This window comes from Suricata suricatta, chromosome 2, assembly GCF_006229205.1.
Source record: "Suricata suricatta isolate VVHF042 chromosome 2, meerkat_22Aug2017_6uvM2_HiC, whole genome shotgun sequence".
Classification (NCBI taxonomy): domain Eukaryota; kingdom Metazoa; phylum Chordata; class Mammalia; order Carnivora; family Herpestidae; genus Suricata; species Suricata suricatta.
Window position 1 is genome coordinate 36602967 of NC_043701.1, and position 24637 is coordinate 36627603.

Below are 24637 nucleotides of genomic sequence, written 5' to 3' on the forward strand. Positions count from 1 at the left end.
CCTAAATGAAAGATTGCACACAAAGAACTCACATCTTTTCAAGCTTCAATAGTAAATATTCTGCTACTATGTATTAAATAGTGCATGGTTTGCCCAAGCTAAGATGAAACCACATCATGAATCAATAAGCATTTTGCATTTTCTTATCGCTTCTCGGCCTTTTGGCTAAGATCAAGTGTAGTTCTTTCATTTTAGAAGGAATGCTGAAACGACAGTGACCAGTAAAAGAAAAGGAAAATAACAGTTTTTGAGTTATTCCTCTGAATCAGACATTATGCTAAATGTTGAGGAAAAATCCTCTTACATCCTTCAAATAAGCAGGTTTAATGATGCTTGTAATATAGATAGATGAAGATATGAAGCTCAAAGGGGTTTCATCGCTTGCCTTGGATCACAGAATGAGTAGTGGTGAGGCTAATGCTGAGTGTAGGTCTGTAGGGCTGTAAACACCCCACTCTTTCCAGCACATCTGGCTTGATCTCACTGTGATTAATTTTGAAGCTCTGTTTTTAGTAGGTAAATGTTTAGGGTTGTTATATCCTCTGACTGAATTGACTCTTTTATCATTATGAAATGACCTCATCGATAGTAAGATTTTGTGCTCTGAAATCTACTTTGATATTAATATAGGTACTCCAGCTTACTTTTGGTTAATCTTGCTTTGTTAAATTTAACGTGTGCCTTTATATGTGAATTGGTTGTCTTGTAGCAGCATTTAATTAGGTCTTGATTTTTGTTTGTTTGTTTATTTATTTTGAGAAAGAGAGAGAGAGAAAGAGAGCACAAGTAGAGGAGGAACAGAGAAACAGGGAGAGTGAGAATCCGAGCAGGCTCTTCATTGTCAGCACAGAGCCCAACACAGGGCTCAGACTCACAAATCATGAGATTGTGACCTAAGGCAAAATCAAGAATTGGACACTAAACCAAGTGAGCCAGGTACCCCAGGTCTTGATTTTTCATCTGGCAATCCCTGTTTCTTAATTGTGGTGTTTAGACCATTTGAATTTAATGTAATTATTAATATGTTTAGGTTTTTAACTATCATCTTGGTGTATGTGTTCTGTTTGTCTTACTTGTTATTTATTCCTTTTCCTCTTTTTCGGTCTTATTTGGGATTAACTATATTTTTACAATTGTATTTTACCTCTTCTATTGGCTTATAAACTTTTGTTGTTGACTTCTACTGATTACTTAATGTGTGCCTTAAGTTTTTAGTAATGTACCACTTGACATGTAGAATAAGAACTTAAGGTAGTAAGCTTTCCCTTTCCTTCAGACTTTGGGCTATTGCCATACATTTTATTCATACATACAATTAATTTTTTCATTTTAATGTTTAGTTATATTTGAGAGAGAGGGTGTGTGAGCAGGGGAGGGGCAGAGAGAGATGGAGACAGAATCTGAAGCAGGCTCCAGGCTATGGGCTATGAGCACAGAGCCAGATATAGGACTTTAACCCACGAACTGTGAGATTATGACCTGAACCAGAGTTGAATGCTCAATCAACTGAGCCACCCAGGTACCCCTGCCCTTTTTTTTTTTTTTAACAAGCACTCATTAAAATTCCTAGAATCTAGCAAATAACAAGTATATCCAGCGTGCGTGCACACACACACACACACCAAGCTTAAATGAGATGTAGGTTTTCAATTGACACGTTCTGTTTATTTTAAGTATAGTTGTCATTTAAGGGACAGAGTCTTGACAATCATCTCCCTAAACAGCAGTTCCATATGCTATGAATGAAAACTTAAAAATGGTAGCTTAAAGGGAACTTGCTTTCTTTCTACTCCATGGAGAAAAGTGCTATTATTTTCTTAACTTTACATTATAAGACATGAATTTTAATACCCCCCCCTTTTTTTTTTAACTTTTGGCAAATGGCAGTTGACCTATATTCCCTCATATTTTAAATGGTAATATTTGCGATGGCAGTGCTTTTGATGTCTCGTAGGGCTTTCTTGAACAAAAGGGCATGCTTTCGCCAGCCTATCAGATTTAGAGACATGGCTTTTGAATCTACTAGTTCTTATCCTGTTCTGGAAAGTAGTATGTTTCAGGGTTAAAAAAAAAAACAAATAGCTCTTGTTTGTTTGATAAATATTATTGACCAGTTATTATCTTTTGGGCAAGGGCTGATTTGAGTGTATGTGGATTGAAAAAGAAAAAAGACTTGATCCTTGTTCTCTGTCAGTAACCATTTAGTGTCAAATGATCATCATAACACATTGTGATAATTATTGGTTGGTTTGTTTATTTGTTTAGTAAGTATTTACTGAGAATCTGCTGTGTGTCAAATACTATTCCAGTATGTATATTCATAGCAGTGAACAGTTTCCTGCTTTCATGGAGCTAATTTCTTAATCAGGTGATGATGGGGTGGGGGTACAGGAAATGCTTTAAAGGTAAATTAGGATAATGGGATAGATCCTGACAGTGGGAAGGTACTATTTTTATCTAGTAGTTGGGAAAGCCTTTGTTTGTAAGGTGACAATTGAGAAGGGACCTTAAAGAAGTAAGACAGATTACGGAGTTTTCTGAGGAAAGAGTGTTCTGGACAGAGCCAGGTATAAAAACTAGAAAACGGGGGTATGCTTGAGTGTAACTGAAGAATCATAAAGAAGATGGAGTGGAGTGGAATGGGCAATCATAGAATGGCAGGAGATAAGTTTATCAAGATGGAGAGGAGATTGGGGGGCAAGGTGAGAAACCAGATCCACCTGGCCCTTTATTAGCATGATATGAAGGGTGTGTGCTTTGTGAGCTAGATGATAAGGCCCCTGGAGGATTCTGAGTAGAGCTGAGGCTTGGGGAACTCTGGTGTTAGAAGTATCCGACTGACAACAATGCTGTGAAGCAAGGGAGGAAATTTAGGGATGATGTTGGGTGGTTGGTAGCCGTTGAAATCGTCTACATGAAATTCTGAAGAGCTCGGGCTGAGGTAGGGGTAGTTGTGTGATGACAGTGGTCAATTAGGGTGATATTTTGAAGAACCAATCCTTGGGTTTGCTGAAGAACTGGATGTACAGATTGAGAAAAGAAGAGAATCAAGGATGGTTATAATATTCTTGACCTTGAACCAGTAGAATAGAGGTACATTTAGTAGGGTGTTAAGGAATGGGGTGAGACTAGGAAAGAGTCAAGTGATATAAATGAATTGGGCTTTGGAACTGGTGTGTTTGGGGTACATATTACATTCAAGTCGAGATATCAGGTTGATGCTTGGAGGCATGAGTGTGGAGTGAGAGGAGAAGTTTGGGCTAGAGAAAAATATTTGTTATGGCATATGATTAAGGGAGAAGGACCAAATTCATGTACTTTGAGCACTAGACAAAAATAATATTTAAGAGAGTCTAAAACAGAATATACTTTATGCAACTGAAGAATCTGAAGCCTAAGGAAGTAGAATGAGGTGCCAAGGACATACAGGTTGTCAGTGAAACCAGGTCATTCAGTTCATCATCTACTATTTCTAATCCAGCACACAGTTTGCCATTCATGAAACTATAGTTATAGAATGGGGGAAATCCCACTAACATAAAAAGCAAAGACAGTAAGCCACGGTGGTGGGCAATGTTGAAGATAACAAACTCTGGAGCATACTTCCTAGGTTCTAACCACTAAGTGATCTTGGCTAAATAACCTAACTTCTCTGAACGTCAGTTTCCTTATCTGTAAATGGGGTTAATAATAATACTTACTTCAAAGAGAAATTGAGATTAGTAGACATATACTTAAAGTACTTCAAACAAAACCTGTTAAATAGTGCCATCCAAGTGAAGCTGCAGCTCTGATAATGTTAATAATAACAATTATTATTAATTTTTTTTCAAATTAGTTATGAGATGGTCACTAAATCTGCTTTTTAACCTGAGTGCTCATGGCTCAAATGTGAAATAATGTAGCCTCCTAAATGTTGTCTAAGATTTTTATTTCAGGATGGAAGCTAACAACTTTTTTTTTAAGTTTATTTTTGAGACAAGAGAGGATGTGTGCATGTGCATGAGAGGCAGAGAGAATCCCAAGCAGGCACCATGCTGTCTATGCAGAGCCTGACACTGGGCATATTTTCACAAAACCATGATATTAAAACCTGAGCCAATGTCAGGAGCTGGGCACTTAACTGACTGAGACACCCAGGCACCCCATGTAAGCTAAGAGCATATATTACAGCCCCTGGGGGCCCAGACTTGGCTTGACATCTAGGGGTATTCAAATATTATGTACAAGCCATGTTGAAGTCAAATATTTTCATATCCCTTTTCTCAAGAGTTGTCTTTTCTCTCCCTGATACTTGGATCTACTGCTGCTTATAACCGGTTGATAACAAACTCTGCTCTTCTGAATTATTTTGTTTTTTAAATCAACTGTGTTTTGTGAGAATGGCTTATCTGCCTATTTATTAAATATTCATGATTTTGTGACATCTCATTTTCTCCCCTGATGGCTTTTATGAATAATGCCTTTTTAATAGAGATCTTAATCTTTAACATTTTAGGCAATGTCTTGATTATCTACACTATAACCTCTCATTGGAGTGTTGTTAGGTTATCATTGCATCATTGTGTATAGATCAAAATAAGTAAGTCCCTGTTTTTAAGACCCTATCCTTTGTGGTTAGGATTGGTTTGTGGCAGTTTCTTGAGGGTAGAAGAATTGAATATGACTTATTAGTGAAACAAATTTTTCAGGGGGACAATGAGATTATTGATTGGGAATTTTTTTATTATAAAGAAAATGTAATGACATAGTTTTGGTCAAGACATGCACGAGTCTCTATTTCATCGGATAAATAATAATGTCTTGCTTATTTCCTTCTTTTGCCTAACACACTGTCAGGTAAGGTAAGTTAATAGAGCTCTTATCGTCCATAGATGATTGGTCATTCATCTAGCTAGTAGTTGGACAGAGCAGTTTTATTTTGAAAAGATTGTGCATTATCAACTGAATACCCCCATCCTACCGATGTGTTTGCTCTAGTTTTTACCATGTAGCATTTATGGAATTTTTACTTAGCACATACTCATCTTCTACTTTTTTCCCATGTAACAAGTTTTATCTATCTTTGCTATCTTGGAGGTGAGTGTTATCAATACTGTTTAATAACTTCTTAATTCTTTCTCATGGTCTGTGGTCCAGTATCCTTTTCCACTTTTTTGGACATGATCTTCCTGTCCTAAGACAAATAAGGCCTGACCGTGGGGCGTAGTGTGTTTATCTCCTGGTCATTGATTCCTTTAGACTACAGTGATGTCTATTCCAGTGAGTGCATTTGGGGTAAAGAAGGGTCACTAAAATGACAGATAAACATCCTTACAGATTATTACTCTTTATCCCCTTGCAGTCATTTGCTTGCATTTCATTAGAGACTGGAGAATCTTTACATTGGCAGTGTGCTCCCCTAGGAGCCCACCGGCTGGCACTCTTGACCCATTGGGCTCTCCAGAAGTACGTTATGTGATCCAAAGAGGGGTAGTCTGGAGTCCAAGTTAAATCTTTGCCATTGAATCATAGAATTTTAGGGTTGAGAGAGTCACTGAAATCATGAAGGTCTGGTTCTTCATTTTTACTGAAAAAGAAACTCATAGAAGTGTTCTTGCCAAAATGAAAGTTCATAGGAATACAGGAACCATAAGTAAAATGTCTTCTGAGTCCTCTCTTATGCCACATGGTGAAATGGAATAAGAAGCAGAGTGTTAGAGCAATGGGCTTGCAATTTAAAGATTTTTTTTAATGTTCAAGTCTATTATTACATAGTAGTTGTGATTTAGAATAATTAACTTTTATTGTTTTTGAAATTGTTCATTATCCATTGAATGATTTTTGTCATTGACCCTCCTTTTACCTAAAATTTGTTGTCTATTCATATATGGTTAGTTATGCCATATTTTGATACTTAAAATTTCCTCAAGGTTGTGAATTGATGAAAAATGTTGACTATATGGAATTAAACTATGACCCCACATTTTTTCTCTTCTCCCACTTCCTTGAGGTCAGAGGAAATACATTTTTAACTTCTATAATTGTATATTCTTATGTACTTTGACAGCTATACCTCAGGGTCTCACCTCTCCTGAAAAGAATTATAATAATTGGGCATACTGTGACCTTCCTGTCACCATAGATGGCTGCTTGAGACTCTGCAAGGATTTTTGTTGGCAATATTCATCAGTGTTTCCCTGTTAAATCAAAAGAAAATAGTCCATAAGATGTCTCAACGTATGGTTTCAACTTGGGGTTGCATCTTGGGCTGAACTGGATGTGTTATCACTGTCTTACTAAAAAATAATATTTGTTTTTGTTAAAATGTAAAAACTAAAATGATAATGACTTTTAAATCTGCCACCTTGAGATAACTGCTTTAAACATTGTATGTACTTTGTCTTTTAAAATGGACATTTAAAAGAATCTAATACATAAAATTGTACATACTTAATGCATACATGTGTAATAACTGGATATACTGTTTTAGAGCATGCTCCTAATTCTAGATCAATTTCTCATGTGATTAAATTTCCTTTTGTAACATCATTCTTAATGCTAATATTCTGTTGTATGGAACACCATGGTTTATTTAAGCAAACCCCTATTATTGAACATTTTAAAACAAAAGCACAGAGTCTGGGGCGCCTGAGTGGCTCAGTCGGTTAAGCATCTGGCTTCTGGCTTTGGCTCAGGTCATGATCTCACGGTTCTGAGTTTGAGCCCCATGTCAGACTCTGTGCTGACAGCTAGCTCAGAGCCTGGAGCCTGCGTCGGATTCTGTGTCTCCCTCTCTCTCTGACCCTCCCCTGCTCATGCTGTCTCTCAAAAATAAATTTAAAAAACATTAAAAAAATGTTTAAAAAAACCAAAAAACAAACGCACAGAGTCTATCTGGCATAATTTCTCCTATTTGTGTCACTTAAATGTAATGACTTTTTTATTTAGAATTCTAATCATAAGATTTGATAGCACAAGATTTAATTTTTATCACTTGAGAATCCTGTTGGAGGATTTCTGTCTAATCACATTATTTCATATTGATCTCATTAAATTTTCTGTGTGAAATATTTTGACCTCACTTTAAACTGTGTCAGCATATGTATATGGAGAGTATTTTCTCAGCTTCTGGGCTCCATACAAGATGGCTTAAAGGTGTGCCTAACTCATTTATACTTTATTAATGAAAACAGCAGTATGAATAAGGTAGTTGTGGTAGAATACACGTGATATATGATAGGGGCTGAATGTTCAAATGCTTTTTGGTGCCAGGCATGCGTGGGAAGGACCAGGTGAAAGTAATAGGGGTAATTGGTTATGTTTTTCATCTAAAAGGGTCAGTTGTTAGTTAAATCAAACTAAGTTGTCACCATGGGAAATTAGGATCCAGAGTAACAGAATTTTCTTATTTTTCAAGAAAACCTGGAAATTAAACTTATTTATGGAAAAACTACTCAATATAATTGTTTTAAACACAGTGCTAAGGAGGGGTGTCTTGGTGGCTCAGTTAGTTGAGCATCCAGCTCTGGCTCTTGCAAGATCATGATCTGAGCTGAAGTCACTTTGTGGGATTGGGCTCTGCATTGGGCCTTCGGCTGACAGTGCGGAGCCTGCTTGGGAATCTCTCTCTGCCCCCATCCCCCACTCACTCTCACAACGCTCTCTGTCTTACTCTCAAAATAAATAAATAAACTTAAAAAAATAAAGAGTCTCATAAAAACAAAGCAGTGCTAAGGAAACAGGAGACTTCTGTGGATCACATGTAGTCCACGGGTGTTAGGTATGGACCTAACCTGGGGGGCAGATCTTCAGCTCTTTGGGAATCAGGAAATTCTTCATAAAGAGAAGGTTTTACTTTCTACACTCATTTTTCCAGAGTTACTTTAAGGAGAGGTATGATATATAAAACCCAGAAGATTTCAAGTAAGAAATTACTTTAAAGAAAAAGAAGGACAGTTTAAAACTAGATTTATGCATTTCTATGTCTCTGAAATGAAATTCTCTTTAAAATCTTCAATTTTGTAATAGCACCATAAGTGCTTGAGAATTCAGCCTTAGCAGAAATTGTGGCAGGGCTCCTCATAATGTAAATATCTTTTCATTGATAATAACGTAAGACTTGGAGACAGTTCTCATACCACTTACACTACTTAAGTGTGGAATGTATCCGAAGTGCATGGTTCAATATGGATAATGATTCTAGGGATCTCAGAGATTCACTGAGCTCCAAGCAATAGAATGCGTCCTGGTATATGAATGTTAATACTCCTAGCCTCTCTGTTTTGCTTCCTCTGTTAAATCCCCTTCCTGTTATTTAGCCTTTGTTGTGCAGAGACTAAACCATCTCTCAGAAGAGAAGGACTAGCCCAAAGTGGATGGGAACACCTCTGTGGGGGTGAACTTGTTGATAGGCACCATTTCTGAAGCCCAGAAGGTAATCTGGTAGGCCCAATTGGTCTATAATATGTGGCTTAAAAAAAAAAAAAGTTCCCACTGAGTGAGGTAGACATAGTCCTTTTTATTGTCACACAACATCAGAGGTGGTAACCAAGGAGTAGGGACTGAAGTCGACTCGAGCTGGTAGGGATGTTACGTCCTTTCCATAAAACCAAACAGGTTTGACTTAATTCCTTGATTGAGAGTTATCCAGATTTGGCTTGGATTTTACTTTTTTGTTACTTTGTCATTTGGAAGAGAAATACAGTTCCACCAGTATTGGTTTTCAGGATACACACTTAGTGACAGTATAAGGTGTAGCCTGTCCAGGGTGCATCTGAAGCTCCACAGCCGGTGGTGGCACTAGAGTGACAATACTGCCACCTCTAAGCTGTTTGTTCTTGGCCTCACTTGACATATTGATCTTCAGTCGTCATCCATTTGTATGGCATGGTGACATTAGTATTTATCACCACTAAGGCTCTTCTGTTGCTCCTCCCTAAGAAGTTTTTGAGGAGTCAAAAGTCCCCAAAATAGAGATATTCTGTCTATATGCCTGCTAATTAATTTTTCAAAAGGACTTTGATCTCACCTCTACCTTTTTCTCTTTGTGCATTTATAACAACAAATAATGACTTCACAACATTTCTAAAATAAGAGACATGCGCCTTTTATAAAACACAAGAAATATAGAAAAACACAAAGAATACAGTTACAAATTATCTCCAGATTGTCATCTCACAGAGAATTAGTCTCTGCAAATTTATGACTAGAAGAATGAATGAGCAGATCCTGGGTCGATATGAATAGTGTGTTCATGTTGTGCCTGCGGGTTTTAGAATTTAAAGCATTACATTTAATGAAATGAAATTGGAAGGATTTTTGAGCTTCATCATAAAAACATTAATAAAAAAAAACAGTGCCTCCAAGGTAAGGAAAAGAGTTCAGAATCATGAGGAGGGTGGAGTCATCATGTTGCTACCACCATGCGACCATCAGAATGGCTGGAATTAAAATACTGAAAATACAAAGCATGTATGAGGCTATGGAACAACTGAAAGTCTCCAGTACTCTTGGAGGGACTGTACAGTGATCAGAATTTATGGGAAATTGTTTCTTATAAAATTAAGATCTTACAGACACCTGGGTGGCTCAGTCGGGTAAGCATCCAACTTCTTCTGAGGTCATGATCTCATAGTCCATGAATACAAATCCCACGTCAACCTCTGTGCTGACAGCTCAGAGCGTGGAGCCTGCTCCGAATTCTGTCTCTCCCTCTCTCTCTGCTCCTTCCTCACTTGTACTCTGTCTCTCTCAAAAATAAATAAAATTTTAAAAACTTAATAAAATAAAATTAAGATCTTAGGATTCAGTAATAAACTGATATTCACTCTCTAGAAATGAAACCTTATGCCAACAAAAAGATTTGTACAAGAATGTTCATAAGTACCTAGAAACAATCACCATTAACAAAATGTGGTACATCCATACAATAGAATTGTATCCATCAATAAAAAAGGAAGGGACTTCAAACGTACACCGCAACCCGGAGGACTCTCATAGACATACTGAACAAAGAAGGCAGACACACAAGTGCGTGTATTGTAGGAGTCCATTTACATTATGTTCAAGAGCAAGTAGAATTGGTCTCTGATGATGGACATCAGAACAGTGGGTCCCTTTGTGGTGATTGGTTGCCTAGGTTAATGTCTGTGTTCTATATCTTCATTGGGGTATTGGTCAAACAAGTGTATGTGTTTGTCACAACCCATCAGACTGTACGCTTAAAGTCTGTGTACTTTATGTATAATTATACCTCAACTTAAAAAATTTTTAAACAAAGTAATTTTAAGCATCTTACATATTATGGATTATCTTCTGTGAAAAAAACAAGAAGAATGAGCAAACTTGTGCTTCCTCCCACTGCCCCTTATGTTGCTTGAATTCATTTTTCTTTTTTCAGGGTTTAGAGCGTTCATACTCTGATCTGCAATCATAATCCCTTAGTTGTTTAGTCTTAGTTCTATATTTAAACAGATTCTGTGCTTACCACAGGTCTTTTTGCCACAGTTTTTCCATTTCTGAATTCTTTATTTTGATTCATCTCTTGTTTATCCAGATTTCATGGTCAAGTAGTTTTTTTGGTTTGTTTATTCTCAGGGAATACTCATGGATTGTCTATTTCCTGAGTTTTTAAATGTTTGCAAATGCCTGTGTTTTGCTTTTATACTTGAACGACAAATTAGCTGTGTTTAGTAATGTAACATTCTTGGGTCATATGTTTCCTTTTTTAAACACATGACCCTGCTATCTCCTGACAGTGAACATTATTATGAAAGTGTCTATAGTCAGCTTAATTTTCTTGTCTTTCTCCCTCTAGTGGGTGACTTGCTTTTTATACATCTTGATGTCTGTAAATTTTTTTATTCTTCTATTCAGCAACTTAAGCTACTGCATAAATTCTTTTCTATTCTGTATAAATTGTCCCTGGCATGAGAATGCCCTTTTGATCTACAGCTTTGGTTCTTCCTTTATTTTGTAGAGGTTTTGGTGTGTTATAATTTTTGGTACTCCAGTTTTATTATTAAAAAATAATAATAGTTCCTGGGGTGCTTTGGTGCCTCAGTCCATTAAGCATCTGACTATTTAGGCTCAGGTCATGATCTCATGGTTTGTAAGATTGGCCCCTGTGCTGACATCATGGAACCTGGTTGGGTTTCCCTGTCTGTCTCTCTCTCTGTCTCTCTCTTTCTACCCCCTACCCATGCTCACATGCATGCACACACTGTCTCTCACAAAATAAATAAATAAAACTTTAAAAAAAAAGTAATTCTAGTAAAATTAATATACAGTGTTGTATGTGTTTCAGGTTACCATGTAGTGATTCGGCGATTCTAGTGCAATCCCTGCAGGCCACTTTCTCTCTTTCTCTCTTTCCATGATTAGGACTCCTCTCCCCAGTACCCACGATTCTTTTCTCCCCCAAAGTAACTCTCCGTAGCTCCTACCTTCCATGATGTGGCTGATTTTCTTCCTTTAGATTTGCAGTTCTCAGTCCTCAGATCAATTTCTTAGGTGTTCAGAGTGATTTGACGTTTTTTTTTTTTTTTTCAGATGCGTTTGCAGCATGAGGCAATCATGGGGTCCCCACTACTCCTCTACCTACTCCTCTTGGGATTCAGCGGTTGTGGTCATTACTCAGTGCCCATCACAATAAGTGTACTCCAATCCCCGTTACCTATTTTACCCCTCTCACTGCCCCTCCCTCCTCTGGTAACTATCAGTTTGTTCTCTACGTAGAGAACAAAGAATCTGTTTTTTAAATTGTCTCTTTTTTCTTTGTTTTGTTTCTTAAAATTTCATATGTGAGTGAACTCATGGTATTTGTCTTTCTCTGACTTTATTCAATTTAGAATTATACTGTCTAGATGCATCCATGTTGTTGCAAATGGCAATATTTTGATCTTTAAGACTGAGGACTAAGTAATAGTCCTGAAGTAGGACTACTGTAGGACTGAGTAATAAGCCATCGTGTGTACGTCTGTGTATGTACACCTCTTCTTTATCCATTCATCTATAGATGGACACTTGCGTTGGTTCCATAATTTGACTATTACAAATAATGCTGCAACAAACATAGAGGTGAATATATCATTTCAAATTAGTGTCTTTGTATCCTTTGGGTAAATACCCAGTAGTGGAATAACAAGATCATATGATAATTCTATTTTTAATTTTTTGAGAAAACTCCGTATTGTTTTTTTATGGTGGCTGTACCAGTTTGCATTCCCACCAACAATGGATCACAGTTCCTTTTTCTTTGTAGTCTGGTTTTTGATATGAATGTTTCTTTTCTCTTTGCTGTGTGTGTCTCTGTGTATGTGTTACTTCAAGAACACCAATCATTACATTTGATTATCTTGATTCTCCCCGTGTCACCTTCTCACTACTTCACTGAATTTTTTTTTTGTCTTTTCCGGCCACATTCAGCATGGTCATCTCTATCCTTTACTCTGTGCCCTTAGATTTTCATCTCTTTTACCCTTTGTTATTTCTAATTTGTTTACTAACTACCCAATGTTGTTTCGTTTTCTGTGCATCTCCTTATTTCTGCTATTTTCCTTTCATTTTGGCATTTTGTTCTATCATCTAGTCTTTGAATCCTTATTTTACAGACTCATAGTTTTATGAAGTTTTTATAGAATGTGAAACTCTCTATGGAAGTCCTGTTTTAGGGTGATGTTCCTGACAGTCTTAGTTCCACATCTGTTGTTTGCATGTGAGTTCTTTCCCTTGAACTTTTTTGTTTTAGTATAGTTTGTAATTTGCCCTTATTTCATTTCACTCATGCATAATGGAGACCACTCTCCATGGCATCTGTTTGTTCTGATCAAATAGATATGAATGTGCCTGATCCTGTTTCTACTTTATCCAAGACTAAATTGACTTTCAAATTGCTATGTACAACTTTAGGGCTGGCTGGCAGCCTCACTGCAGCACTCATAATCCAAGGGCATGAGAGTGCGCACAAGTCAACTGGACCAGAGCGTAGTCTTTGTTGGAGGATCTGGACCTGGGGCGACTAACGATCCTGGTGTGTCAGGAGGTTTCTAGATTTAGCATTTGAAATCCTACATCCCAGGAAACCCTCTCAGTCCAGGCATGCCAGGATGGTTGGTCACCCTATTGGGGTATTCTCTTTTCTACATATATTTTTATTAAGCTTATTTAGTTTTTGAGAGATAGGGAGAGAGAGTACGTGAGCAGGGGAAGGGCACAGAGAGAGGGGGCAGAGGATTTGAAGCAGGTTCCATGCTGACAGCAGAGAGCCCGATGTGGGGCTCAAACTCATGAACTGTGAGATCTTGACCTGAGCCGAAATTGTACCCCTTCTACATATTTTATATGACCTTAGCCTGCAAGTTAACTTGACCCTAACTCTGCTTAGTATTTTGGAATGTGGCAAGCCTGGGGCACCTGGGGAAGTCAGGATTCTAGTGTCAAACCTTTTTTTTTTTTTTTTTTTTTTTTAAGGACTTCCAATTGAGCTTCTCTCTATTTGAGAGCATTTAAGTGAGTGTTCAGGGTTTAGTCAACTCATCCTTTTTGTTGATTATCACTTCTTGGGAAGAATAAGAATAATGTGGGCAGGACTCAGTGCTGCTAGGTCTTGTTTCTATCAGGGACCGTGTTTAAAATGATGGCACACACACAGATTCCTTTCCTTGTTTAATCACTTTATTTAAAACAAATTTTTAATGTTTATTATTTTGAGAAAGAGCACAAACAGGGGAGGGGCAGAGAGAGAGGGAGACACAGAATCTGAAGCAGGCTCCAGGTTCTCAGCTGTCAGCACAGAGCCGGACACCAGGCTGGAACTCACTAACGGCGAGATCATGACCTGAGCCAAAGTCAGAGGCTTAACAGACTGAGCTGTGCAGGTGCCTCTCCTTGTTTAATCACTTTAAAAAAGATACTTAAGGGGCACCTGCGAGACTTAGTCAGTTGAGTGATCAACTTCTGCTCAGGTCATGATCTCACGGTTCACGGGTCCAGGCCCTGCGTCGGGCTCTGTGCTGACAGCTAGCTCAGAGCCTGGAGCCTGCTTTGGATTCTGTGTCTCCTCTCTCTGCCTCTATCCTGTTTGTTCTCTGTCTCTCAATAACAAATAAATGTAAAAAAAAAAGATTTAAAATAAAATAATTAATAAAAAATACTTAAAATTTACCATTAGCTATTTGAGGAAGTATTTTCAGTAATCTTGTTTGGTTCCTCTATTGTTACCCAGTTCATTATAAAACTTTGGTTCTCTTGGTTGGTCACTTGATTTAGCCTTGTATCTTCTTGTACCTTCTCTTTTCCTGCTCCCAGACACACACATGAATCAACTTCTCTCTCTTTCCCCTTTGTATGTAAGTGAAAATATTAAGCTCTTTAAATTGAAAAAAAAAAAAAGATTTGAGAGGGAGCTTAGGACCCACACCCAATCAAAAGCACAGTAGATTAGCTATATGTTGAAAAGGTGCTCCTTTATTGCACAATTTATAAATTTAGATGCTATCATTGAAACTTCTATTTCTAGGGATTGCTTCACACTGAGTACTATATTTAACACTGAAACATTAATGCTGATGTGGATTTTATGTTGAACTTACTCGTTCTCTTTAAAGATTTAATTTTTTTAAGTATAAAGAAGATTATGATCCCCCAACATTGAAATGTAGTAGCTGAGATTTCCAGAGACTGTTATTTGAGGAATGAACATTAGGAACCAGGGCCAGCTCTCTGTCCCTATCTTGTGCAGAGCTTTCTTAATAATCCTGTGTCCAAACAAAGCGATCAAGCAGTCATAACCTGTACAGTCAAGAAAAAGAAGCCCAGTCTTAACTGATAGGGTCAGGAAAACAGTGCTACCCTGTTGATCCATCCTATACGAGGATACGTTTTGAAGGTTTTGAATGAACATGAGAAAACATTGCATGTAAATTTCAGAACAAAATTTAAGGCACACCTTGAAAAGTAATGCTGAATTCATTAGCAGGGTGTAGCATGTGCCATCACAATAAAAGGTGTTTACCTTTACCCTCCCAAAGGTGTCTTATTTTTTTGTTGTTTTGGTTTTGTTTTTTTGTTTTGTTTTGTTTGGCTTTTTTTTTTTGTTTAAGGAGCTGGATTGGTAGTATTTAAAATCCATTTATAAATTAGAAGTTTTGTGCTTTTTAATCTTTTCCCAAATCCTCAACGGATAGGTGAGAAATGGTCATTTTTATATTTGCTTTTATTACCCTGTCTAGGGGTCTAGAAAGATGAAGAAGTTTCTTTGCCCTCACTTCAAATTCTCTTGTATTTGTCTGTATATTGTATTTCTTCTGGAATTATTTGCCTTATATTGAGCTTCCAGGAATACATGCAATAGAAAAATTGGGGAAAATTTAAAATTATACCTTCACACCTTATTGAATTGTTTACTGAGATTTATGGCCGCTGAAATAGATGCATTTAGTTAGAAACAAACTACAGTTAGAAACAATTCCAGGGAGTTTTATTTTATTTACATTGTTTAGCTAAATAAATGAATGCTATAACATTTTCCTTCTCCTTTCCTTTGGGGATATTATAATAAAAGATTTTGCTTCTCCTGGAGATGAGAGTATTTTCTCCTCATGGAAAGCAAAATATATTGGAGGAAATCGTTCAGTTGACACTTAAATGTTCATTTGAAACTATGAATGGAAGGCAGTGCGTTTATTTTCATCCCTTGTCTGCCTGTCCTCCCTTTTTAGGTAAGGAGGGGGTGCTGGGAAGGGGAATTAGACAGTGAAAATATAATATGTAGGCTCTCAAAGCTGTGGCTGGAAATACAATCTAGTCTACCTTCCAACCACCGCCTTACTTGCTGTTTTATATGGTATTCACATAATGCACAGGAATCTGACTGCAACACAGTGTCGTGTAGTGAGGAATTCAGAATAAGACAGATCCTTCCTGAGGACCTTGGTGCCTTGCAGTGAATACCAAAAGGCCCTTTTTAAAAGTGAAGCAAGCAGCCCCCAAAATAGAAGCCAAAAACAGCCTTGGTGTGAGACCTCACTGTAGTAATATGTGAGAGATTTATTTAGAAATTTAATTAGCCTAGTCATCTAACTAACTTCTTAGTTATATTTGGTGTTTGTAGCCATTCTCTCAGGATTTTCATTTTAAGGTAGGCAGCATCTTAAGCCTAATTACCTATCAAATATTTTAGCTGATGGTACAGTACCTCTAGCTTCTCTGTTTGAATAGATATTTTTGTACACTCTCTTCCTAAATATTTCATCATTTTAATGCAGTCAAGATTTGGTCAGAATAGCAAAATACTGACTCTTCCTCCAAGATGATATACACATTGTCACCCGTCACACTTTTCTTGCTGTCAATATATTTTTTAAGGCTTGCTATGACCTACTTAAGGGTCTCATGACAAGATGATGTATCCTGGTGAAGTTTCTGCTGCAGACTGCAGTGAATTTAGCATTTGCACTTGTGTTTCCCGGTCACAGTCATGTTCCTGTGGAGATCATGGCCAGCCTTGTCATGCAAACCCACTGCCTCCTTTTTTTGGTAGACGTGCTTTTTGTTGTGAATCTCGGGAAGGAAGGCCATTTGATTTGGTTGATTTGAGTTTCTGGTGTATGTTACGTGTATCTCTTGGCATTTTGGCAGGAGACATTTTAATGGTATGCTCGCCTTACCTTAATTCTGATCCGTCAGCCTGCCCTTTCTAAGTCTGTATCTTTCAAGGGTTAATCTAATAGTTTCAAAAATGTTCTTGGAGTGAAGCAAGAAATTGCCCCATAGCAATGAGATTAATTTGAAAAGGCTTGAAGTGATGAACCATACATAGCAAATTCTCTTTGAAAAGAAGTGTGTCCCTGAGTTACAGTCCAAGATTAGGCAAAGGGGGAGGATGGGTGTGAGGAAGAGGCTCTGACTTGATTATAGGCTTGAAAGCAGGGTGCACACTGGGGGGTTATGGATACTGAGCTGGGCAGGAAGTTTGTAGGAAGTTGTAGGAAGATGTCATCCATCTTTAACAGTATAGAGCTTATATGAAGAAGGACAGACAGGGAGAGAGGGAAGGTGGGAAGGAGAACCATGAAGAATATGAAGGTTCAGGGACGCCAGAGTGGCTCAGTCAGTGAAGTGTCTGGCTCTTGATTTCGGCTCAGATCATGGTCTCACAGTTCGTGGAATCGAGTCCCATGATTGGCTCTGTGCTGACAGTGTGGAGCCTGCTTGGGGTTCTCTCCCTCCTCCTCTCTCTGTCCCTCCCCTGCTTATTCTCTCTCTTCCCCTCCCCTCAGCCCCCAAATAAATAAATAAACTTAGAAAAAAAGAAGAAGAGTAGAGTAGAATTAAGGGTCCTAAAGAGAAACTCTTTGTCATCCTAAGTTAAGCAGTTGAGAGAGTGATATGCCAGCTCCTCTGAAGATCAGCGGGCAGTCAAGAGAGTCGACTGACTTCCTGAAGGACGACCTCTTAGTTGGGTCAGCAGTGAACTGGGTGAAGTTCACCCTGGCTTATTGGGGGATCTGTTACGGACAGAATATTTGTATTCTCCCAAAATCCATATGTTGAAATCTAACCCCATCGAGATAGTGTTTGGAGGTGGGGACTTTGGAGGTCGTTAGGTCATGAGGGTGGAGCCTTCATGAGTGAGATGAGTGCCCTTAGAAGAAGAGACCAGAAAGCCAGCTTGCTCTTTCTGCTACTTGATGGTACGATCAGAAGTTGATAGTGCAGCCTGGAAGAGAGCTCTCACCAGAGCCTAACCCTGCTGGCAGCCTGGGGTCAGACATCCAGCCTCCAGAACTCTGAAAAGTACATTTTTGTTGTTTGTAAGCCACTCAGTCTATGGTGTTTTGTAATAGCAGCCTAAACTAAGACAGGAACTGAAACAACCCCTCTTTTCAGCATGCTTGCATCCGGTGTCTTCCTCACTTGGCTTTTTCATGGTTGCTGGTGTCCCTTATTTTATGGCATAGTTGTTGATAGGTCATGGCCATGGTTGCATAATGTCTCTGCTATTCATGTAATGTTCCTGCTCTTTCCGCCTTAGCTCTCTTCTGGTTTGGTGCCTCTAAATGAAGGGGAGAGACAGGCACAGGTTTACCAGGATGAACTGCCAGTCACAAGAGAGTATAAGCCAGTAATTTCACCCATAAAGTGCTCCAGCCTTTGCCCTACTTTGCATCCCTGACTATTTGCATAGTATGTGACTGCTATTCTTGGCTACGTGTGGCACTTTCCTCAAATTCAAACTAGCCAAAAATGTTAATTAACTTGAGAAATCTGAGGTGCCGACTGTTGCTGGATCAACTGCTGGCTCCAGGAGTTCATTGTACGAACTGAGCTCTCTTCATCCCTCTGGGAAGGTTTCTTTTCTAGCAAGTTCTTTCTGTGTGGCTCTAGCCTTTCACACCTCTTGGAGCTCAAAGTCCCACAAGATGAAAGCTCTTCTTTCTCATCAACTCTGGCTGAAGTTGGAGGAAAGAATCTGCCAGATCTTGTTCAGTGTCTGGCTACAGGGGATTTAAAATGTCTGTGGCCCTCTCCCCTCTAAGCTACAGGGATTGTGAGTAAAATGGTTAGAAAAGATAAAAGTGCTTTGCACAATGTAGGTTCACCTTGTTAGTGTCTCATGATTTTTGTAAACTCAATGTGACTGGGAAACACTTGGAAACTAGGAATGCACTCTTGAGCTGCAGTAATTGAGGCAGCATTAACACAGTCAAGTAGATTAGGTATGGCTGGCTTTGGAAAGGGATTGCATTTATTCACATGGTTTTGTGTGCTTCAGATTTGAGCATTCACTGTTCAGACGCATCCTGAGCTTGCGCCCCAGCCCGGTCAATCTTGGTGTGTGTTCTCCTTAGGAAACAGACACCTGGAACTTGCTGTTCCACGCCCACATGCTGGTCTGGGCTTCGAAGGCCATCTTTCCTGCTCTCTGCAGAATCAAAATCCTGGTTCTCTCTGCTGGTCTGTATGAATCTGAAGCCAGCGTTTGAATTAGAAACCTGACGTACCATTAGGAAAATTCTTGATACCAATAAAATTTTTCCTGCAGAGGTAATGGTCTCCAGCTTAACTGCCTTGCTTATATTAAAAAGGGCGCCAGGGTGGTTCAGTCAGTTGAGCATCTGACTCTTGATTTCAGCTGAGGCTATGATCCCAGGGTCGTGGGATCAAGCCCCATATCTGGCTGTGTGCTGGGCGTGAGCCTGCTTAAGATTCTCTCTCTGCATCTCCCTCCACCGTACACCCCACCCCGCCTGCTCACATGTGCTCTCTCTGTCAAATGAAAAAACAATTTTTAATTAAAAAAAATAGATTCTTCAAGTCATTTGGAACCAGAAAGTTATATTTGTAATGATTTAGACATACAGATCTTTTTTGAAATATTACAGCTATTTTTGTCGTGAAGTCATGACATTGTTTAGCTTCAGCCATATTTCTTAAAAATAATTTCTTGCTGTGATGCATCATTAGTTTACCCTTGTACTTCCAAGGATTAAATCGGATCAGATTGGTTCACAATAGTATCTCCTGTCATCACAAGCAAACACACCACCCAGTGAATGCAATTACCGTCTTCATTAACACTGCTGTCTGTTGGAACTAATAAATTTCCATGTTGAGTTCAAAAGTGACTCCTGGCTGACATTTTAGATTACCCAAATGAAAGTGACCCGCTCTGTCCTTCATGTTAGCATGGAAGTTCAAGGGTTAATAACGGTTCCCACCCAATGTCGATTTGACTTTGCAACAGATACCGCAGACACCAAGTGCTGGTCCAGTGCTGAAAATGAATGATGACATTTTATGAATTATTTTTCCCTGTTTATTTTTAGCCTTGGAGGCCACTTAGGATTTTCATTTTTACACAAACAAGATTCATATCCAGCACCTACCTATGAGAGAAGCGGTTCTGCGTTGCATAATTTGAGAGGTCCAAAATGCTGTTCATACCTCTTTTTGGTGCCTGGTGAATCAGAAGTGCTGGGTGGGAGGTCAGAACGGTCGATGTGTGTTCTTCCCACAGAAGCCTGTAGCTGAAACAATTGTGTTCCCGGAGACTGGCCAGTTAGCCTCTCTCTGCTTGCACATTCATAATGATTAGCTTATCAGATTTGCTTCAGATCTCATGGGCCCTCGTGAGACACAGAAGCAAGGGGATGAGCAGACACATTTCCAAGCTGGGTGCCACCAGCTCAGTGACAGATTCTTCAAGGGCAACTGGAAGGAGCCAGATGCCAAGAGACAAAGTAGGGAAAACTCAGAATGTTCCTCGCTTGTATTGTAACCCTGTAGGAGCAGCCTTGCTGGCTATCTGATGTATACAGGGAGCTGGTTGAAAATCCTAGCCCTGGCATTATTATTTTTAAACAATTAGAAGTCTGAACAAAAAGCCACAAGCACACAAGCAGGACGGAGTTGTAATATTGGGCATGGAATGTGTGTCCTCTGTGCCGAGAGAGGAATGGACGAAGGGAAGAGGGTGAGGCAGCTCGAGCCTTTGTGTGCCAGAGAGTGGAGCGCTGCCGTGACTTGCCGAGCAGAGGGGGATCAGAGATGCTCGCTCTCCTGGGACTTGCCATTTCAGAAAGCTTCTTTCAGAAATGCTTCCCTCCTCGGTTGAAATTTTTCCCATTGATTTCAGCCATGTGGTGGTTCTTTAAGTGAAGATCTCTTACAGGTATTAGTAGGCAGTTACAGTCCAGCCACTGAGTTCTGCTGAGACCATGCCAGTGAGATGAGGTAGTTCTGGGCTGGGCTGGGGGCAGCGGGGTGGGGGGGGGTTTCAAACAGACACCCATTGATGCAAGCTCTCAGCCTCTGCTGTGCCAACAAAATGCTTTTGCTCTTGGGAAAATTGTATGTTTTCATAGAGGTCTGTGAAGATGTTGGAGCCCATTTCTTATTTTTGCTACTACCTATTAGGTTCTCACCCTAAGAGTCTCAGCCCTTAGAGAGCTTGGACCTGGACCGTACTCTCTTGGGGCCTTCTTCAAGTCTATCTTTTAAAAAGTTGATTCACCAATTTCATTGCCTTCTTCCCTCTGGGACCATACGTTGTGCAGTAGTGATACTCACCTATTTGTGGGTCCTTATGTGGCTTGCTGTTCCTTTCCCTTTCTCTCTACAATCCTTTTTATCCGTTGAAACTCAAGTCAGGTGTTGTGTTTGTTCTAGGGACGATATCATCCATTTCCCGGATCTCTGTACTTCTCGGTTCATACCTTGAGTAGCATCCTCCTCAAACTGCATTGTAACTACTGGGCCACGCATGTCCATCCTTCCCTGGACTGTGAGTGTGGGCAAAGTACTATGATTTACCCACCACGTGTCTCAGCCTCTCTGCCTGGCACCCAGATGACCATGGAAAGGAAATTGGGTTTGGTGAAGGAAGTCAAATTAACATTTGAATAAAAAGTCGTTTTTTTTTTCCTCCCTTTCTGAGATTATGTGTTTTTGGCTCCCTAAACTCAAAGCTCTTTGGTCCAGTGCAGGTTCCCAGCACGAGTGTCCTGTTTTTTTTGTTTTGTTTTGTTTTAAAGTTTATTTATTTATTTTGAGAGAGAGCACACAAGCAGGATAGGGGTGGAGAGAGAGAATCCCAAGCAGGCTCTGCACTGCCAACACAGAGCCTGATGTGGTCCTCGAACTCAGGAACTGTGAGATCATGACCTCAGCCTAAATCAAGAGTCAGGTGCCCAACCAACTGAGCCACCCAGATGCCCCTGTTGTTGTTGTTGTTTTTTAAGTACATTTTATCTTCTGCTTTGACCAAAATACCAGAAGCCAAAAGAGTTTAATTTATTATTTGCTTAGCAATTTGCTACAAATTATTCTCTAGGTAATGGAAATTAGAATCCATAAAGACATAAGTAAAGAAAAGTAGCCTGCCTGTGTAGAAAGTTCTTTTGGGTTTTAGGATCTCACACTTTAGAACTGTATGAGATCATCAGATTTTCCAGCAGACTTGTGGGTTGAAATGCCTCATTGATGATTTTCAGCGGCTGCCCGCAAGTTAGAGACACTGCCAGGGAGTAGCCAAGAAGCTCCTCTACACTGATCCTGTCCTCAGCGGATGCAGCTCAACTGCTTCGGAGCTAAAACTCTGTCCTGAGTAACACCATTTCCAGCGAGACCTAATGTCCCAGCTTCAGCCCCTTGTGATCTTTTTGACACTCTTTAACTTGAACTTCTCTTGCACTTCTCCATCACTTCAGAGTGCTCTGGGATTGGGATGACTCACATAGTCGTAGGCAAAGGAGTTGGGTTTTAGAGCAGAGGTGGAAAACCTGTTCTGCAGGTGCCAGGCGGTAAATGTTGGGGGCTCTGGGTGCCCTGCAGTCTCTGTTGCAGCAAGTCCTCTCTGCCATTGTCTGTGGTGTAAAGCAGACAGAGACCAGGTGAGCAAGTATGAGTGTAGTTATGGTCCAGTAAAAGTTGACAGATGCCAAAATGTGAACTTCACAAAATTTTCACATGTCACAAATTACAGCTCTCTTTTAGATTTTAGTCTAAGTGTTTCCAAATGTAAAAACCATTCTTACCTCAATAGGCCTTATAGAACCAAGTGGCAAGTGGCTGGATATGGCCAGTGGTGATTCTTTGCTGATGGCTGTTCCAAGGGATAGTTATAAAGGTGGGAACGGGGCCTTTGTGGAGCACCTTTTATGTGTTAGATAATGTATGAAGTGTTAGAGTTCTGGGAACTAAAGTTGGGTGGCGAAGACTGATACTTGTACACATAGAGAGGTGAGTTTAGAGGGGATTGCTCTGGGTATAATGGGGGCACCAAGGCAAGGCACTTACCTGAGCCTTGTGGGTGGGGGAGATAGCTGTGTGCACAGGAGTAGGCAGGGAAGGCTGCCTGGTGTAAGTGACGTCCTCTTAGCTGAATTCAAAATGATTTACCGAAGAGTGGGCAGGGAACGAGGCTGAAGGGTCTTCCCAGTCGAGGGGCACATATGAGATAATAGGACTTACGAAACAGCATCATGAGTGAGAGGAACTGCAGGACCTGGGGTTGCTGATACGGTTAAAAGATGGTGAGGGAGGAGGCTCCTGAATAAGGCAGGTACTGGGCCGGCCACAAAGGATGCCAAACTCTCCCTCAGCAGTCATGAGGGTGGGCACTGAAGGCTTTTACATGGAAGAGGTATGCCCAGTGCCACCTGCGGTGGGTCGTGCTGGCCCCTTCAGGGAGGGAGGATCAGAGGCGTTGAGGCAAGAGGGAGCAGGAGGGTGCCTGAAAGAGGGATTTGCCACAGTGATGGAGTAAGCTATCCTCTCCTCAGCTGCTCTGATAATTCAGCACTTTGAACCAAGTCAAAAAGGCCAAGAAATACCCCAGATAGTCCGCATGAACCATGTGTTGCCACCATCCACAATAGAGATCAGAAGCTGGGTCTGTATTTATTGTGTCCTCATCCAGGGTGTCTCTCAGCTCTCAGTGATTTCACGCATCATGTAGAGGGGACTTGGAAACTCAGTGACAGATAAGGGAACTCAGTGAGAAGAAGGTAGAAGTGGCTTTATTTTTTTTAATCCATGACCCGATGACTGTCCCCCAGCATGGTGCCAGTATATGGGAGGCACTGGGTGGACATGGAGGATTCGGCTTATATCAGCACTTGGAAGACATCTGTACTATCATCACTGTCACCAAATACTTTAGGTCGGTCTTCAACATTTCTCTTGATGAGTGCTTTCACAATGACCAGCTGTGTTGTGCAAACCAAGTTTCTAAACTTGGAAATTTGGTTATTTTGTAAATGTATTTAGTAGCATGAAATAATGAGGAAGGAGTTGTATCACTTTGCTAATTTTGTGAAAGATTTTGTATCGCTTGGCTAATTTTACATTACACATGGCTAAATACAACAGGTCTCGATAGCAGCAGTGTTCATGAGGGCCCCACGTATGAAAAGAACCAGTGTCTGTCAGGGAAGAGTAGAGGAGAAATTTTGAGCGGAGGCATGGCAGGGTCTGTCTTAAGTTTTAGAAGATTGACTCTGGATGCCATGGGGAGAATTGACTGAATGCCAAGGTTTTAGAAGCAGGGACAGCTTCAAGAAGCAGTTACAATAATCCAGGGTAGCCATGATGGTGGTTTGACCAGGCTGGTGTTAGTGGAGGGGGAAGAGGTGGTGGAACTCAGACATACTTCCCATGTAGGCACAGGATTCGTTGGTGGGTTTGTGAAAGGATGTAGGACAGGCAAGGGTGACTTCTGGGTTGATGTGAGCAGCTAGAAAGGGCCGTGTACTTTCCTGAGACAGAGGGCTGAGAATATGACCTGGGAGAGACCTGGGAGTTGGGTTAGATGGGGAAAGGAGATTAAGAATTTATTTTAATGGAGGTATCAAGGAGACAGTTGAGGGTATGAATCCAGAATTCAAGGGAGAAGTCTCAACGAGGTTCCCAGTCCATTTGGGAATCATCCGTATTTAGATGATACCAAAGGCCAGCAGGCTGAGAAAGACTTCTTTTGACACCTTAATTATAGGCCTATTAAATTTTAAGGTAAACTGATTATCTTTATGAAGCCATTTTATTAGAAAATCGAAAGCATTGTATCCTTGATCATGTCTTTTCAAAGATACTCTTTCTTGAAAGCAAGTCAAGGTTAGCCAACATAATACCTGATAAATATTGTCTTGTCTCT

At 39.9% G+C, this 24637-nt stretch overlaps 1 protein-coding gene and 1 non-coding gene across 4 annotated transcripts in view; both read left to right on the plus strand.

Annotated features, from left to right (window-relative positions):
- DOCK4 (dedicator of cytokinesis 4) overlaps positions 1-24637 on the plus strand; it is a 417061-nt gene that overhangs the window by 139777 nt on the left and 252647 nt on the right. The gene's annotated exons all lie outside the window — the stretch shown is intronic.
- On the plus strand, positions 146-341 carry LOC115286064. Its single transcript, XR_003905833.1, has one exon. It is a non-coding gene; the product is annotated as a U2 spliceosomal RNA (small nuclear RNA).